The sequence below is a fragment of the Capsicum annuum genome, chromosome 6, assembly GCF_002878395.1.
Source record: "Capsicum annuum cultivar UCD-10X-F1 chromosome 6, UCD10Xv1.1, whole genome shotgun sequence".
Classification (NCBI taxonomy): domain Eukaryota; kingdom Viridiplantae; phylum Streptophyta; class Magnoliopsida; order Solanales; family Solanaceae; genus Capsicum; species Capsicum annuum.
Window position 1 is genome coordinate 5,493,412 of NC_061116.1, and position 17,052 is coordinate 5,510,463.

Genomic DNA, 17,052 nt, shown 5'->3' on the forward strand with positions numbered 1-17,052 from the left:
TATTACTTTCTTATGTAGTGGTTTTGCATACCAATACATTCCACGTATTGATCGTCTTGGACACTGCATTGTCTTATAATGCAGGTTTTGAGACATACATTTGTAATTTCATGGATAACTAGGTCCAATCAAATGAGCTGTTGGTGAGCCCTCCATTTTTTCGGAAGGCACTACTTATATTGTTACTGACTAGTTCTATGTTTTGGAGTATGTCGGGATCTTCTTTCCTATTGACATTGATTCATATGTTTAGAGGCTTTGTAGACAGTAATAAATACCATATTCAGTTATGTTCAGTTTTATTCATATGGCCTTTGAAATTTCCTCAATCAAGATTTAAGACTTTTTATCAGTTTATAAGATAAATAGGTTTTATTCTTAAGTCTATTACTCACCTTATTTAAACATTTCTTTCGCACATGTGGATGAATGCTCCTGATATAAGTTAAGTGGTTCTCTCGGGCCATTAATGGTTTCGGGTGCCTATTACGTCCTGGGTCTAGGTTCGGATTGTGACAATTGACTTTGTGTGTTCTAAGCTTGACATAAAACAGATATCAACACATTTATGTGTGTTAAGACTACCGCATTGGAAAATAGATGGGTAATTAGTCTCCTTATATGGACTTGCATAATTCTCCCCTCACAAGTTAGCTTTTGGGGCTGATTTAGGCACAAGATCCATTTTTTACATGATATCAGAGCCAGATCCTTCCCAATTCTTTATTTACCTAACAAAGTCTTAGCGTGCGGGTGTATGGGAGTGTTAAGAGTCCGACATCGAAAAAGAGATGAGTAATTGGTCTCCTTATATGGACTTGGACAATTCATTCCTCACGAGTTAGCTTCTGGGGTTGAGTTAGACCCAAGATTCATTCTTTACAATGTGGCATATCTTAAAATTTCAAGTTTTCATGGCTTGTACTATCATTGTTGGAAAATGATACAAGCAAAAAGAGCACAAGGGTTACAAGGACTTGTCAAAGGTTCAAGCTTCGGATTTGCAAGTGATTGAAGACCTTTTGGAGCCTTTTTAAAGCCTTGTCCAAGTGAAGAGAGGAAGAGGGTTCTTACACTCAAGAGACACCTCTCATTAAGGGCATTAAGGACTTTTTACACTTCAACATCAATACTCAAGAGGCGCCTATTCAAGGGTTCATTAAGGGCATTCTTGTTTTTTGATGGCTCTCTTTTACACTCCAAAGAAGCACCCTTCATTAAGGGTATTTTGTCCTTATTTGTAATAAGTATAAATAGCCATTTTAGCTTCCATTTTCATTAGCTTTGATGAATATTGAAAGAATACTCTTTATTTTGTAACTTTAGTCTTCTCAGCTTAGCTAATCTGAAATTGAGTGTTGAATACATTTGGAAGGTTTTTCACTTGTATTGAACATTTGGCAATAAAGGTGGAATTGAAGGAGTGTGAGTCCTTTGGTTCACCTAAGAGTGGGGCTTGAACTTACATTGTTGAGATGTGTTTGAAGGTTTGAGACACCTTCTTATGCTAATCATTGGTGGAAGTGAAGGCCTCTCTATTATTTTTACTTTAGGCATCTCTTCTTCATCTCTTTTCTTCTATGTGTGTTGTTTTCTTTTTAGTGTAGTTGCTGTTTTTTGAGTTTTTAGTCCTTAAATTCGGTTTTTAGCTTGTTTTAGACTATCATTTAGTATCAAAACCGTGTATTAGAGTTGTTCCCATAACTCTAACCCTTGGATCGAAGAAAATCTCTACAAAAAAAAGAGTTTAGAGTCAAAAAATACAAAAAATAAGTGTTGTCTTGTGTGTTTGATAGAAGATCCGAATTTCACAACTTAGATCTACTAATTTTTAGCTTTTTTTGTTGGTTTCAAGTGTTAGATTCTTGTTCTCTAACACTTAAAAGAGTCTAGATCTTAGTTTAGAACAAGATTTGGTTGTTTTTTAGCTAGATTCACCATTGTTGTGCCTTGTTTGAAGCTTTTTGAGGTGGGATATCATGGTGGATACCTTATTTGTGGCGTTTTGTGGCTAGTTTATTGTTTTTTATGCTTGTCTTGGCAAAGGGAACCTAGATCTATAAGAAAATTTGAATTTAGGGTTCATTTGCCTAGTGGTCAAACCTTGGTCAACTCTTGAATATTCATCTTGTTCATCCATCATCTTCAAATCTTGTTGAAGAAGAATATTCAAGTAGCTTGTTTGATCTAAAAAGGAGAAGACAAATAGTGTACTAAGTGTTTGTACAAGAATATTCCCTAGCATATTCTAAGTCTTCCAAAAAGGAAGAGGGGACAAGCAAGTATAATTGAAAGTACACTTGAAGGGACCAATCTATTTTGAATTCATTTGAAGCTCCAAAAGGGCTCCAAACCTTCATTTTTTCCCTCTCAAACGAAATTTCTTTTTCTCCTAAATGTGTTTGGCTGAAACAAGAGATTTGGAATTGAAAATTTGAAAATTGACGTCCAACCACAAGCTGCCACGTCATCACTTTATGAACAACCAAATTGAGTCCTAAAATTAGATTTCTTAGTTTCTAATTTTTGATTCTAGTTTCTTGTGTGTTAAACTCTATCACTAATGAGCAAGCTAGTAAGTACCTACTAGATTGATAATTAGTTTTAAGTACATTTGTTCGTATCTTCGACTTTTATGTGCTTTTCTCGTTTTTAATTCGTAGTAGTTTGTTGGTTCAAGTCCTGGCATCGTTTTATTTGAGTCATATCACACAAAAATTGATTCTGGACCAAAGCATATTCACCACTCATTCACTTGCCAAGTATTACCAAGTTTTCAATAATTGTGAGACCAAGTGTGAGGTGAGATCTGAGTGTGAGTGTGGTGAGGTTTATCGAACTAACGTGTTTGTTCGTTTTGTAGGTTTTCCCTTTGCTATTTTTTGCTTCTTTTTAGGTACAATTGTGATGGAAACCAAAGTTACCACATCCCAACCTTTGGGAAATGCTGTTTTGGGAGTCTTGATGGCTCGGGTGGATGCACTAAACCGAGACTTGAAGGGTGATTTGGACAATTTGAGAGGAAATTTTAATTCTTTAAAGGGTGAGGTGTCCACCATTAGTGAAAGGCTTGATAGTGTTGAAAGTAGGATGAACTCACGACCATCTATTCGTAATCCCTACCATGTGTCTTCAAGTGTTCAAGCCAACAACTCCTCCATGACCATGACGCCCGAAACTCTCCACCAAATGCTTTACCCTCCAAGAGTTCTACAAAACTAGCAACTAAACCAAGCCCAAAGATCCTACACTCCACCAAATTCAAAGCCACCAATTCAAACACTCCCTCAACCAAATTCGGTTCCCCCTCTCCAAACTTCCCTAAATCGAACTCAATCCATCTAAGTAGGAGAAGTGGGAGAGTTATCACCCAAGGAGAATGAGTCTAAGCCTTAAGATAGAGAGAAAACGAATGGTGAGATACAAGAAGGATGTGAAGAAAGGAAGGGAAAGAAAAAGAAAGCCACAGGAAGTGATATTGGAAGGGAAATAGAACACCTGATTGTGGATCTTGTCCACAAAGGACCCTTGTTATTCACTAACCCGAATGCTAGCATTTTGCCTAGTATTTTCTCTTCATATATGCAGATTCAAGGCCTTAGAAGTCCCAAAGAGATGCCCAAGAAAGCTCCATCCAAACCCTTGGCCGAAAGTCCCCATTTTGGGACAAATGATGAAGAAGTGAGTCCAAAGGGAAAATTTGACCTGTTCCATTGTAATGAGGAGCATGAAGTCAACCCTAATGCTAAACAAGGGAAAAAATACACTTCCTATGATCCCCAAGGTAACATTTCTACACTCTACACTTCCTTAAACTTAAAATGTTGTGATGTGGTTAGTAGTGGCCAAAGTGGTGTAGTTTCGGATTTGCTTAGTGTATGAGTGTATGAATCTTTCTTTTGTGATACTCTTGGTGTTGTTAGGTTGCATAAGGACTAGACTCTTGTAATGAGTACGCAAGCACTAGTTGATCCTTTAGATGACATAATCGATTCTTTTCGTAAGAATGATTTGTGTCCATCTAGAGCTAGCACTTATAACTTGAATAAGGTTCCATTACCAAGCGACAAGAGTATTCACACACTAGTTGACCCTTGTGAAAAGCAAGGTGAGTCTACGTTGGTATATGCGTTGCCAACGACTAGTGAGGTTGTGAATGATGATCAACTTACTCACGAATGTAGTCCACTACTTGAGTTTATGTATGATGTGCTTAATGAGTCTCAAGTTAGTGATGATATTGATAGAGTTGATCATGAGAGTGGAGATGATTCTTTGAGCATATTGTGTGATGAAAGTCTTATTGTTAGTTTTGCTCATAAAAATCATGAAAATGAAAATGATGTGAAGAATGACATGTATCTTTTTTAGAGTGAACTTGTAGGCTTAAACTTCTTACCTTTGAATACTAATCCCGTCTCAAAGAAAGATGTCTTGTGTGAAGTTGGTGAGATTACTCCTTGCATGACCCCTAGTGATATGTAATGTGATGTGTTTAATAGGAAATGTGGTATGCTCAAGATTCACTTGTTGTCCTATTTCTTGAGATCCATCAAGAATATAGGGTTAAGTGAAGATTATGTTAACCATCCGATTCTTGATGGTGATCTCTGACTTTTGGAAAAGAATGGTCAATTGGGTGATAAAGACCTTGATATGCTTGAATGTTTAGAAAACCCAATTAATGATTGTTCATGTGAAAATGGCCTTGATTGTGATTCCTTTGATGCTCATGGTGGTTTGTTTCTATGTGAGGATTACTCCCTTGAAAAAAAAGTAGTGCATGTGTAGAAATTCGATCTACTTCTTCTCTATATGTTTCTTATGTTGAGCATATTCATAGTGAGCATTTCGAGATTAGTAGTGAGTGCATGCATGAGAACACTATAGTTAGAAGTTGACTTGTGGGACACATTTCTCAACCCACTTTTTGCTCTTGATATTTCTAATGGTGATAAAGAAGGTATGCCTAATTTTGGGGATGATACTTTAGGGGAAAGTGAGTATAGCCTTGGCCTAGATACTTGGCTACTTTTTCCATTTGATCCCGGTACATTATTGGGGTGGGGAAGGGATGGTCTCGGGTTTTATTCCTTTATACTTGATGTCTATCTTAGTCATGTCCTTTGTGATGCTTGTAATAAGTGTTTCATGTTCATAACAAAGGATTTTTGGTTGTATTTCAAATGTGTACCCCTTGGACTGTTCCTTTGAACTTGTGTGTTGAAAACCACAACATTAACCTTGTTCATAGTGACCTTGTGTATGACATAGTTGTGTGTAATGTCTTGGATGATTGTGAGTTGGATCCCCTAGTAAAAGGGATGATTAGTCTCGGCTTATGCCCTTGGTTACTTCGACCCTTTGATCCCGGTGCATTCTTGAAGTATGGGAGGGATAGCCTCGGATTATGTGCATCCATTTTTTATGTTGATCCTATTCACTTCCTTTGTGCTATTTATGCTAAGCTTATCATGACACACATAAAGGATCTGAGGATGTACAATACAAGAAAAAGGTCTATTTAAAGACTAACATTTAGGGACGAGCCAATAATTTGGTCTCTAAAAGTATATTTATTAGGACGAGATTAAATTTCGGTCCCTAATTATATATTTTTTTTTTGAGAAGTATAAAATCTGGTCCAAAAAAGAGTATTAACTGGTCCCTAGAAATAATTTACAGGGGAATACCGCCAAAATTAATAAAAATTTAACGCGCCAAAACGAAAAAAAAAACTATCTGTATCTCCAAATTATCATCGAACGCTCAAATCTCATATTTCCAATCGCTCAAATCTCTCTCATTTTCAATCGGCTAAATTTCTCAAATCATCAGCTAAATCTCTCTCATTTCCAATTACAGCTTCTGTTATCGGTATGTTTCTCATCTCTGTGTAAAGATTTGAGTAAAGTTTTTGTTCCTGGCAATTTTTCATCTCTTTGTAAACATCAGTTTCAGAAGAAGAATCTATCATCGGGTCATTGCTGATGGCGGGCTCAAAATTGAAAACCCTAAGTTCTTCTTTTCACCAATTTTTACTGCTACCCATTTGATTTCTTGATTTATGTAGTCGATTTTCAAGGTGTTTGGAATTAATTTCTTTCTTTCTTGTTATTCTTGGTGAAATTGTTGTTTTAGAGATACCAATTTGTGTAATTCTTGTGAGTTGGCGGTTTTCAGTGAGTTCTTTGTGTAATTTCATTTTTTGTGAGTTGAAGATTGATGAAATTGTACACCGTCCCAACAATTTGAAGAGAAATAACCCATCCGATCCAAGGGAGACGGTACTTTTTCTTCCTTTCTTCTTTTCACCTATTTCTAGTGATACCCATTTTGGTTTCTTGATTTATGGAGTCAATTTTTTCCGAATTTAAAATGTCAGTTCCACTTTCTGTAAGTTGATGATTGCTTTCTTTCTTGATGAATTTATTATTTTAGACATGCCCATTTGGTTTACCAGATGTAAAATTGGACTTCTTTATGTAATTCCAATTTTTTTGAAAATTCATGATTGCTTTTGTTTTTGAAGTTGATTGCTTTCTTTCTTTCTGAATTTATTGTTTTAGAGATACCCATTTGGTTTTCCAGATATAAAATGTGAGTCTTTCTGTAACTCCACTTTCAATGAGTTCAAAGATTGCATTTGTTCCTAAAGTTGATTGCTTTCTTGTTATTCTAGTTGAAGTTGTTTGTTTTAGCAATTTTTGAGTTCTTCAATTTGTTTTTACAAGTATAAAATGTGAGTTCTTTGGGTATGTCCTTTTTCATTGAGTTCTGAACTGTTAACTCACACTTATTTTTAATGATTCTGGAAAGAATTGAAGCATTTCTGTAATTGAATTATCTTTTTTTGGGTAATGATAATTTTTATTCCATCAGGTGCAGGCTAGGCTGGAAGCTGAGAGAGTTGAAAAGGAAAAAGCCGCAACACTGGAAGCTGAGAGGAAAGCAGCAAAAGAAGCTGCAGCGGAGAAGAAGTCACCTGAGTCATTGACAACAGTTCCTTCGGAGGCTAGCAAGGTTTCAAGGGATGTCACTAGTCAGCCTGCGAGACCCATATCTGACGGGCAGAAACATTCAGCAGGTATATCTCAACGTGTAATCTTAGTGATGGAGTGGAGACGGATTTGACCGTCTTTTTCTCAGTCATTTCGAGTAAATATTAACTTAAACAAAATGTTGTATGCATAGTCTGAGGAGAGAAATCCTGATCAGTGCTTTAAGTATAAGCCATACAAGGATGGATTAGTTTTGATCCCCTATATTTAGAGTTGGACATAAATAGGCGCCTTTTAGCTATTGTATAAATGAAAACTTTTGATCCAGGCTTGATTGTAGGCTTTCACAGATAGAAAAGATAACTGAATTTAAAAACCGGGAATTAGGTTTATGGAAAAGAGCAACTATGAAGATAAACTCTTAAGAACACTCCAGAAAATATACTCGTGAAATGTTCTTACCTGGGGGTAGGGATCGTCTGGCTCAAGGTTCACAACCATGCTTTTCGACATTAAGCAGATGACTGATCAGTATATATGTGTCTGACTTACCATTGGCTTTTCACATGTCACCTTGAAGCTGTTAAACTTATTTGTGGTCAAGGGCCACACAATTACCTTTTGCCAGTTTATGAGAACCAATGCCGACGGAGTGCATGATAAGCAGATCTGATGTAGAACTAGTGTTGTTTGTATTGTTCGTAAACAAGTTGATCTATTCGAAGGGAGAAACATGGATATGAGGATATCATTTCACTAACATTTCCTTCCTTGTTTGTTATAACTTATAACATCTCTTAGAGAGAAATGTCTATCATTATTCTAGACTCTGTTCGGTAAATGCTACTACCGACGAATAAAATGGATTTCCCTTAATTTCACAGGTGGAGTCTAGTTTAAAAGTTTCTAGAAAAAAGAGTGAAATTCTTACCAGTAACCAAATCATTTGACAAGCAAATTTTGTTCCTATCTCATGTTCTAAGCAAAATATATGTCACGATCCGAACCGGGGCCCTGGTCGTGACGAGCATTCCGAACCATGAAGACCCGGACGCCCTTCTCTATCTGGTAATCATGCACAATAATTTATGTATTAACGAAAAAGATGCGAAAAAAAATAAATCTCGACGGAACCATGGTCACATACTCTGAGTTCAATTGACTATAAAGAAAGATATCCAACGACAAATAGACAACATCTGAATTAGTCTGCGAAATCTCTGAAACATGCTAATATGACAATTGTCTGAAATCTGGGACGAGGCCCCCAGTAGACCCAAAACAAAATGAGTAACATAGTCTAAAATAACCAGGCCTTTTGGAATATAGAAGGCTCACCACTGCACAGTCTCTTTTCTTTGAAATCTCTACTGCTTAGCTGGACCTCTAGATTGAGCCTCGGACCCTGTAAGGTAGGGGGTCAATACAATTGTACTGGTACGCGAAGCAATCCAAAATAATGTATTTATATATATATAAAATAGATGAGAGCAGATTTGCAAACATCATGCATGATATAGTTCAAAACGCTTGGGCATTTAATAAAGAAAACATAAAGCATTCGTTTCAGCATAATTCAATTCTTTGCATTACTTCTGAGTTTGGTAACACTTCCCTACAAGTTTGATATTCCACGGGCTATAAGGAATCGCCCTTGACTCGTGCCTTTTTCTTGGAACCACCTAACATATCTTTATGTCGAATTTTAGCATTTTCTGAACATGTATCATTCTGAGTTAAAAATCATGAAAATCTGATAAAGTCTGATTTCTATACTAGTCTGTGTCTGTTATGGCATTGTCTGATTTGGTATCGTCATACCAAGACTTGCAAGTCGTAATTCTGAGTCATTCTGTATCTTTTAAGGTTCTCACTTTCAAAACGTGAAACTTAGACCACCATATTTCACATAATGCAAGAAAGATACATTCTTCACTATATTTATCAAACCATGCAGAAATCATTCCTTTCAATCATTTCAACGAACACATGGTGGTCATGCAACTTTATTAGCAAATCATGCAAATAAGTTCAACATTTATCAACATATAAAACCCCTCTCATCAATTTAAAGATCACTCTCAAATCATTCAACAATAATCAAGAACATTGATTTCCATGCTTCTAAATAACATTCTAAAATCAAGTATTGCAACATGAGAGGGAGCGTAAGTAGTCATGCTCTCAATTCAAATATCAACTTTAAACACCTACATGCATATACATATAATTTCAAGTCAATTTGGGGAAGGCCTAAAGACCAAAACAATATTTTCAAGGCTTCTAAAACATGGTTATAATTGTAAATCTAAAACCCTTTCCTTAAAATCATGATTTCTAAACCCTTTACATAATTAAAAGATTTTTCTATGCCCATGTAATTTTTAGGAAAACCCCACGTACCTCAATTTAGGACTTTGATGGATGATTCTTGAAGGCCTCGGTTTGAGGATCCTAATTCTCAAATCAATTTCTAGAACCGATGGTGGAATCTTGAGTTATTTGAAATTTTGGGTTGAAACCCTAATGAGTGTTCTTGGTGGATTTTAAGAAAAATATTAGTAAAGTGGTGTTTTTGGGAGTATAATTCCGTGTTTGGGCGTATTAGAATTAGGGAAAACTACCCAATTTCCCTTGAAAACGTGGATTTTAAAAGCTGAAACAACTGGACATCGACGCGATTGGCGACGCGGCGTGTCGATAGTATCGATGCGATACCCGATGCGGTGCTCCTTAATCGCACTAAGTTTTAGTACTTTTACCTGGCAGCTCCTGCACAACAATTGACCAACGCGATGGGCGACGCGGCATGTCAAGATCGCGTTGGTCCACTGTTTTGGTACACCAAACAAGGTCTAAACACGGCTCGAAAAATCTGAAACTTGTCTGGGAACACCTATTGACCTCCCGAATCATGAAATAGCTAACATATCAACTATAGAGGGTCGGGAAGGTCGAAATAAAATCATCAAAGATTAGGGGCTCAAAATGACTAAGTCCTTTTTTACACTTGGAGTATTTTCAAGTTGCTAGCCTCTCAAACATGCCTATAGGTGACATCAAGTCGAACAGAATTACGGGGTGTTACAAGATATCTATTCACAAGTCTTCTTTCTGAAAACCGAAGTTCTTTGTCAATGCAATCACCAGGCTCTCAGAATCCTCTTCTTGAAATTTTTCAATGTTGTCTCTTGCCCATTAGTTTGATTAGTCCCGTAGTGTTATCTTTTCTGATAGTGTGTCTTGAGACTTGAGAGTGTTATATGTAAAAGACCAAATTAGATTTATCTATATGGACTGTTTTGGTCTTTTTCACCATAGTCTACTATAAAAGTTATTGTCAAAACATTTACTGAATTATATCCTTTTAACTAATAAGATATGATACCCTAGCCTTTACACAAAAAAGAAGAAGATATGATACCCTAACCTCTAACTGCCAAGATGAAACGTGTAGGTGTTATTTTCTTTCTGTTTAGTGCTTATAAATCTATGCCTCAATTTCAACTTTACGATTTCTGATAAGCAGGAAATATAATCAGGGTGACAGAAAATGCTCAAAAGCTGGAGGAGAAAAGATTGACCGTTTACAATGAAATAGCTGCGCAGAATGAAGTGCTGGGATTGGGTTCAAACAAGGTAACCTTGCCAATCAATATTTGAGATTTCGTTCCAGATTTATTAGACGATTATGCTTTTTGCTGTATAAAGTGAAGTGCTCTGTGCAGAGGCTTGGAAATGGGGTTTCCTAAACTGTTACTCTCTCTGTACTACTCATTCGTAGTCTCCCTTATGGGGTATCCCAGAAATATGTGACACCATTCTATTAATATTGTTACTCTATTCTACTTTCATGATTTTCAAAACCATTGAACTGTTAGAATTAAACTCATGTTATTTTCTATGTTAGACTAACATTTCAACAACTGGTTTTATAGTTTCTTTCTTCTCACTTAATATTTGCTTAAAGAAAAAGTCAAATTAACATTGTCACACCCCTTTTTTTAACTCCAAAAAGATATGTTTTAAGGGTCGAAAGGGTTTTAATTATTAAAGTGACAAAAAATGAAAATTTGTTTCGAAAAAGGATTCTTTTTATCTTCAAAACTCAGAGTCGCCACTTGGCATAATCCGGTGTGCCAAGTCACCTATGGAAAATCCTTTTCAAAACGATTTTGACTCTTTTAAACTGACCCGCGAACAGAGATTCCGGTTAAGGAATTCTGTTGACTGAGGGGAAGGTGTTAGTCACCCCTCGGTCCTGTGGTTCGACCACGGTCGCTTGGTGAAGCATATCGACTAATTTTGACACTACGATTATATAAACCACACAAAAGCACGCAAAACAATCAATCAACAAACAAAACAATCAAAATTTAGTGTCCAGTCCAATTATACAGTCCAAAACAAAAAATGCAAAAATATAAACCTACTCTAAATTAATTCTAGACTAATGCTCTACCCGACGCCTCGGGCCTTCATCACGAACGTCCTCTGGGTACATGATACCTCGGGGCATTCCCTGGTGAATAAATATATACAGATACTTCGGGGCATTCCCCGGCCAAATTATACAATTGATTCAAAAGTGATAAAATCAAACCATTCAATCAAATTTCAAACATTCAATCAACCCACAATCTCTAGATTTGCCTACCCGACCTACGTCTTGCCTATTCCAATCGGCGTATCTTGATACTACCAAATTCAATTAACGTTTATTTCAAGTCAAACAACTAATGAATCAAACTAATCAAAATTCACTAATTATATCAAGTTTTCAATTCTCGCCCCACTTATTCCCACATGAATTCAAATCTTTCAATTCCTTCATTCACGTGAATCAATCAATCAATATCAACCACAGTAATCACGATTGCTCAAACACAATATCGAAACATATCACCACGCCACAATCATCAACCAAACACAATATTCACTCCAACACACCAAAATATAATAAACATTAAATAAAAGAGGGGAATAGAGTTGGACCTCGATTCGTAGCTTTCAAACTCGAGCTGACCTTAACAACGACCAAACTCGAACCGAATTTCGACTTCAAATTGGACCCAACTCGGTGATTCAAAACAGAACCCAAAAGACCGATGACTCAAAAAGTTTGCTAAAATCCAACGGAAAATCAAACACCCGCAGGGTTCGAACTCCGATGAGTCGCCGGTGATGCGGACGACCAGAACAACCAGTCGTCGGACGGATTTCGTCCGGAATTGAAGAACAACGGAGGGAGATTTGACCGTTTTATACGAACGACAAACGGAAGGGATGATTCCGGCGAAGCTACTGCCGGAACAGTAACCCGAAATCAACCCCTCTTCCTTCTTCGTTACGGATCTCGACCTCTCTCACTGTATCTCCCTCCCATTCTCGAATCTCTCTCTCTGTTTCTGTGTGTGTGTGGAATTGTTCGGTGCTTGATTATTTCGGTGAAGGTCTTCTCTAAATTGGTTACTGAGTGTGTATCTTTGACTTTCCAGTGAGTTTTTGAGTTCCCCCGATTTCTGTGAGTGTGTATGTATATATGCTGTGGGTACATGAGGATGCACGAGTGAAGAAATCCGATGGTGTCTTTTAAAAAAAAAAAACGTGATAGCGGAAGTGTTGATGGCGTTCTCAGTGAGGAAGAAAAAAAGGGGGGAAAAATGGAGTCTGTGTATGTCGTTCTTGTTCCCTCAAAAACCCAAAAAAAAAATGGATCCTCTTTTGTGCGTATATATCCAAATATATGGAGAAGAAGATGGTGACAAAATGGGTCCTTTTTTGTTTGGTGTACCCGTGGTCCCCCTTCTTTTAGTTTGTTATTGTGAGGATAAAAATGTGAGTGGGTAGGGAGGTGGAAGCTTTTGATTGGGTAGGTTGTTAGGATAAGATAAATTGGTTAGAGGTATTGTTTTTGTTTATTTTTGTATTTTTGTGGGATATAATTACATGGGGTTGGACACATGGTACGGTGAAATAAAAATGAATAAAATTAGACTTCGGGAGGGACAAAATTAGGTGTCTACAAACATCTTAAAATCCATGTTGGTAAAGTAGCATCACATTTCATGTATCATGTAACAGTGAAAGTATTCACTTTGAAAGTTAACCTTTCCGGCTAACAGTCATTGACCAATCAAATTATGCTCTGGGAGTTGGTCGTCCAAGTTCTTAGAACTTCTTAAATTTAATTTTGTGATCCTTGCACGCTTGGGGGTGTTGAGACTTTTTGACAATTGCATTTAATCTTCATATTGCTGAAATAATAAAACGAAATGAAATATAGGCTTGCTGGTTCACAGTAGGTTTTGGAGACCTCTAGCCTCCATTGTGAACCTCCTCTCACGTGCATCTACTCTGAACTCATAATTGAGAAGTTGCTTCTTATTGGTTTCTGCTGTTCCAGGTCTGTGGAAGACCTTTCTAGAGATTGATTGACACATTAGTTTGAAATTAGGTCTTGGGGCCTAACTCCCACCCCAAAAGCTATCTCAAAAAAAGGAGGATTGCCCAAGTCTTATAAAGAGACCGCCCATCTCTTTAACCACCAATGTGGGACTTTTACTAATTTTTTAACAATTATTAGATGTGTCATGTTGTTCCGTGGTGTATTTAATTAATGCAGTTAATATTTTGGCAATTTCAATGGAACGCTCAAAACTTGTTTGTTTAGTCGGAATGCGATCAGATGCATTTTTCTGTTGCTTGATGTGTTGAATTATTAGGTTTCACCCTAGCGTACAGAGCTTTGGGCTGGACTTCTATTTGAGATCCTAAATGTTTGTTTGGGTTAAGTAAGACAAGGTGGAGAGACTTATTGGACTTGAGATTTAGAAGGGATTTTCAAGATTGAGAAGTGAGTGAGCTTCAAAGATTGTGTGCCTTACTGTATAGGAAAGTCAATCTGGTGGATAATCCCGACGTTTGGTGGCGGGCTTGGGAAACAATGGATTGTTCAATATGAAGTTCTCCTGTGAGAAACTTTTAGTTAGGGACGAGGTTGAATTCACATTTAATGCAATATTGGTTCCAAGGATGCCGAGGGTAGTAATGTTTCTTCATTTGGTTAGTCACTATAGAGGTGATCTTGACAACAAAATATCTTACAAAGTGAAAAGTTCTGTGGTAGTTGGTGTTACATGTGTAACGAGGCGGCTGAGGACGTGGATCATCTTTTACTTCATTGCGGGCTAAAAATGAGGTTATGGTGGGATATGCATATGTGGTTTGACACTTTGTAGGCAATGCCAAAAACAGTGAAAGATTTAGTGGTTGGACCCATTGCGTTGATGTGGGTGGTGTGGAGAGAGAAAAGTTGGAGAGCTTTTGAATGTGTAGAGTTGAGTTTTTCTTCGTTGAGTAGTCATCTCCATTTCTTTATTTCTTTTGGTGTAATCAGAAAACTCGTCATACAGAGTATTGGATGGAGTTTGTGGAGAATCATATTTTTTTAGATTCTTTTACCTTTTGATATTCACTTGCAGACAAGACTATCAGTTTTGACCATGTTTATCACTGAAAATATTTTTACTTGATTAGAGAAAAAAAAAAAATTCTGATATTCTTTAGTTTAACAAAAATTCTCTGTTCCTAACAGGCTTATCGAAAATTTGAAATGGAAATAGCTAGATGAATCAAAACTATCACTGGTTCAAGAGGAACTGTCAGGTATCTGTGTTCTTGGATGATTAACCCCATTTCCTATTGCTTATTATTTTATTTTTTTCGAAACGATTATCTATCCACCATATTTATGTCACCCTTGTAGGTGCTTTGACATGCATTTTCAAACCATTTTTTGGAATAAACTTCAAAGAGATGGAAGCTCTATATTGCCATTTGATACATATATCCTACTTTTCCCTATGCAGAGTGAAAGCAGTTGAATTAATTAAGCTAATTAGTGATTCGACATGTCCACAATACATCAGCATTGCAATATTCGCGCAGAAGGTAAAGTCCTGAAAGAGTTCTTTAACAGGGGTTTCTTCTTTCTGTGTCTCTCATGACGTTTTGCTTCTTTTCTCTTTTTCTTTTTCTTTTTCTTTTTCCTTTTCTCTTTTCGGGAAGGAGCTTCAAAGACTTATTGTTCTTATGCTTGTAGGAAATTGTGGGTTCTGGATGTAGAAGTTGAGTTGTGTATATTGAATATATTCTACTATTGGAGCTTCGTGTAAACATACAAGGGGTATTCACTGTGATTCTGGTTTTTAATTTTAGGGAAAAGGCTCAAATATGTCATTGAACTATCAGAAATGACTCATTTATGCCATCAGTTATAAGTTTGGTTCATTCATGACATCGCCGTTACAAAATCGGCTCATCCATGCCATTAATTTTTAACGGTGGTTTTTAAAAACTGCTTTGCCATTTGGCTTTTTATTAAAGGTCCTCGTCAATAATTAAAATAAGTAAGAAGACTCAAATATGCCATTGAACTATCAGAAATGAGTCATTTATGCCATCAGTTAAAAGTTCAATTGTAACGCCCTGCAAAAGTCGTTCATGCGTCAGCTCTTAGTATCATGCTCATAAAGCTAAATTCTTCTTAGTGTCAAAGGGACTTAGTCCCATTTTTGAGCTCCAAATTTTTGACGACTTTAATTTTGACCCTCAATAGTCGTTATGTTAGCTAGTTCATGATCCGGGAGGTCAATGGCTGTTCTCGAATGAGTTTTGAATTTTTTGAAATGCGTTTAGACCTCGTTTGGTATTCCAAAATAGTGGACCAACGCGATATTGGCGCGCTGCATCGCCCATCGCGTTGGTCAAATTTTGTGCTGGAAATGCCAGAGAAAAATACTGAGGCTCAAAGCGACGGTGGCGCGATGCGTCGAGTATCGCGTTGGTCCACTGATGCACCGTATTGCCCATAGCGTCGATGCCCAGTTATTTCAGCTTTTAAAAGTCTGCATTTTAAAGGACAATTAGGTCTTTTTCCTTCACCCTAATACACCTAAACACGGGATTTAACTCCCAAAAGACCACTTTATTGATGTTTTCATCAAAATTCAGCAAGAACACCCCTTAGGGTTTCAAACAAAAATTTCATATATTTCAAGACTCAACCGTGAGTTTCAGAAATTGATTGAAGATTCAGAATTCCCAAACTGTAGGCTTCAAGAATCACCCATTGAGTTCCTATATTGAGGTACTGAGGTTTTTCTAAAATCTTATGGGCATAGAAATCATTATTTTAAGAAGATGGTTTTTAGATTTACGATTTATAATCATGTTTTAGAAGTTTCAATGAAATTATTTTGGTCTTTAGGCTTTCCTCCAAATTGATTAGAAATTATATATATATGTATGCATGTGTTTAAGGATGAATATTCAATTGAGAGCATAAATTATAATGAATCCCTCTCTTATTATGATTTTTCCCATCTTTCATATGATATGAATTGTTTTGAAATGTATCTTGAAAAACATGGTATGAAATGTCTTGAAATATGTTATGATTTGATTATGGTTTTGAATTGAAAAGAGAGGATTGTTTATGATGCAAAAATGTTGAGTATACATATAATGAAAGAGTTGCATGATTTTTGCCAAAAGTACATGACCACCATATGTTTGAAGCATTCTTGCATAGTTTTGACTTATGTTTCGGAACATGAAATCTTTTATACTATTTACATGTTTGGGTGGTTTGAATTGAGTTTTAACGAAAGAATCATGCATGATGCATTATGACTCAGAAATAGGACTTGCAAGTCCTGATGTGATGACACCAATTCAGATAATGCCATGGTAATTCAGAACAGAATAGAATGCATGTTTGAAATCAGATTTTTAAGATGTTGAAACTAGAATAATGCATGATTCTGAACAGGATAAAATTGGGCATAAAGAAAGCTTAGGTGGTTCCTCAAAGAAGGCATGAGTTCAGAACTCACTGCCTAAAACCGTGATTTGCCGATCTGGGTATATTATTATACACTGGCCTAGTGCCCCGTGGCGTATCAGACTCAGACACTCTAACCCTTGCGGCACACTTGGGTTGGTGGCTTCCCCGCTGAGTCAATGACGGATTCCATATAGCCCGTAG